A 3280-nucleotide genomic window follows, 5' to 3' on the forward strand; every position below is an offset into this window, starting at 1 on the left:
TTTATGAATGCAGAATATTCTGACATCAGAATCCAGTGAGGGCCTGGACACTGTTTTGTGCAGGTGGCATAGCAGCCCTCTCTTGTGTGGGAAAATTGTGTGTGGTTTACGTGATCTTTCCCCTTGGAGCTTGGAAGATTTCAATCTACTGTTTTTTTTAATTTACTTGCTTAGAAAACATTGAGCTGAGTGCTGCCTGGTGGGTGGTAGGGACACACTGGTCTCTGCTCTTACAAACAAGTGGGGAAGGCCAAGATACAAACGGCCTGAGGATGTAAGAGTGGGTGGTTCAGAGCACGCACGTTGGAAAGGAATAGACCCATGTGTGGATCCCAGCTTCAGGGCTCCTGGCTCGGTGACCTTGGGCAAGATCTTAACCTTGCTAAGTCCGTTTTCTCATTTCTAGAAGAAATAACAAGACTAGCCTCCTAGATCTCTTGTGAGGGTTAAACAAGAAAGTACTTGTAAAAAGCTGGGTATCACCTAGAAATAGTAAGAACTCAATAGATATCCTCAGCATGCAATGTTACAGAATATAGAGCACATGACTAAGCCTTAACGGAATCAGGGAAGTCTGAGAAAATGGGGCACCAGAGCAAGAAGAGTCAGCATAATGAGCAGTGCTTCTCAACCAGAGAGAAGGTTTTTGACCCCCAGGGGATGTTTGGCAATGTGTGGAGACATTTTGGGTTATCACAACTGAGGGAGGGGATGGATGTTCGTGGCATCTAATGGGTAGAGGCCGCGGATCCTGCTAGCATGGTACAATGCACAGGACAGCCCCCACAACAACGAAATGTCCAGTCTCAAACGTCAACATGCTAAGGTTGAGAAACCCTGGTTCAGCGCGTGGATTCCATAGCCAAAAGGCCTGTGTTTTGTAGGGAAGGAAAAGCCTGTTCCTCTAGTCCAGGGGTCAGCAACCTTTTGAGACAGAACGTACCCAAAAAGCCCCATGTGGCTAGCAAGCTGCAGTTTGCCAACCCCTGGTTTAGACTGTTAGGGTAAATGACTGGAGACTTCCAATTAAACTGACAAAAGACGGATTAAACAGGAGAAAAGGGTCTATTCATATGCACACCGGGGGCCTACAAAGCAAAGTCACTGGCTAATTAAAAGGTTAAAGGCTTATAGATGGAATTTAGAGAAAAAGGGGAGGGGAGAAAGACGTCTGTGAGAAGAACAAATAGGCTTCTTTAGGAAAAACAAATGGGCTTTTAGAAGAACAAACAGGATATAAAGTTTCTGATAATGTTTGTCAATACATGTCTGAGTCGTTTTTTTGTCTTCTTCAGGGTCACAAAACTCCCCCAGAGAGGGGATTTATGATAAGTTTACTCCTGGTCTCTCTCTTGGGAGTAGAAGTTGACTCTAAGAGGAAATTTATGGCAGTCCTCATTTCTCAGAAGTTGCTGCTTTGGGTCAGATAAGGGAAGTTCTGAAAAGGCTTCTTTCTTGCATCTGTTGAATCTCAAAGATCTTCAGCTTAAAATAATCGTTAAACCAACTCTGACGTTCCAAGTGGGTCCTCACAGTTTTAATTTCTGACTCTGTCATTTACTGAGCAATGTGACTTTAGATAAGTTACTAAACTTTTCTGTACCTCACCTCATTGGTAAATGAAAAAATTCAGAAAACATATTAAATGAGTTCACATTGATAAATACCCAGAATATAATGTAAGAAGATAAACTGAGACATATTAAAAATTTTAAGTTTAATTCAGCAAAAATCGATTCTAATTGGGCAGTGCCAAACTGGAAGTGGTTCAGAGTGCTCCACTGACAGGAGCCCCAAAAAGGGCTTTAATAGAGAAAAGGTGGAAGCAAAGCAAATAAATTATTGATTGGCTATAGCTTAGAGCCTAGATGACTGTTTGTGATAAGTTTCTATTTCATAACCTTGAGGCATTTACAAGCATAGATCTTGCTTTGCTTACATAGGCTGCCACAGCGTTAGAGCCACCTCGGCCTAATGGCCTCCTTGTTGAACTAATTTAACAATAGTAAGTACTGTTGCCGGAAAACGGGTTCTTGGTGAAGATCACAGATGAAGCTGATTGTTTGATACCGATTTTCTATTATTAGTAAATCAGTGAGTAGCTTCCTCTTGTGGGGATTTTGTCAAGTGCCACACCAAGTTTTGTTTTCTGGGTCCTCAAATGCTCTCAATGTGGAGGAGGAACAGAATGCAGCCATGGGATCACATCCAGTCACTCTGGAAAGTTCCCATGGCCCCTTACTGAGTTTCTGTTGCAGCTGTACTTTTCTTTACAACAGCCTGTCCAAGCGCTAAAGCAATAAGGAAAGTATACTATACAGAAAGTCAGACTTGTACGTACATGGTGGAAAGTTCATGAACTTAATTGTCTGACCTTTCATATAACATGTATATTATATAGTAACACCTTGATTTGCGAGCATAATTCGTTCCAGGAATAAATTACTCGTATTGCAAAACATAGGTCATTTACCAAGTTAAAATGTATCAGAAATGTTTGCTCGTCTTGCAGAATACTTGCAAACCAAGTTACTCGCAATCCAAGGTTTTACTGTAATATACATATAGTATACTACAGTAGCAATCTACTTTCCCCCACATCATGTTCAATTCAAATGCCCACAGTCATCTTTGCCACTCTTTACCTACTCCTTGTCAGATAATAACCACGGAGTTTCCTATATTTTATTAAGCCAGTGACTGCACTAATTCAGTCATCATTTTATGTGTGAGCATTGCTTCCTTCTTGATTTCATGTCTACCTTTTTCCAGCCATACATCGTTCCCTTTCTAACTCTGATGTGATAAACATTAAACAGTGACTCTAAGGTACAGTACCTCTAATTTCTCAGGAAAATTATGAACAAATGAATAGAACATAGTAGAATCCTGAGATAAGGTTGGTCCTGCTTATTTTGTTTTTCATCCCATTTTAATATAGAGGAAGGTAATTCACCATTTGAGTATGAATAGTACTCCTAACAGAGTCACACAGCCATTATCTGGAATGCGAGAAGATTCATCTACCATCATTTATAAAATAGAAATTTCCATGGCCAGCTCTGGGGTACAAACACATCACTGGATATTCTACTTGATAATGCTAAGATCCCATAAAGGAAATTAAATGTTATCAAATGCCTTTAATCGTGGAAGTTAAAAATTTGTCAAAATTGTTCTTCACAGAATATACAGCATCTTGGGCGTCACATTAGAGAAAAGAAGAACAAATTAAAGGTATAACATGGGGTCAGAGCTCTGGTAGGACTTTCAGAGGTGA

This window comes from Hipposideros armiger, unplaced genomic scaffold, assembly GCF_001890085.2.
Source record: "Hipposideros armiger isolate ML-2016 unplaced genomic scaffold, ASM189008v1 scaffold_72, whole genome shotgun sequence".
NCBI classification, from domain to species: Eukaryota; Metazoa; Chordata; class Mammalia; order Chiroptera; family Hipposideridae; genus Hipposideros; species Hipposideros armiger.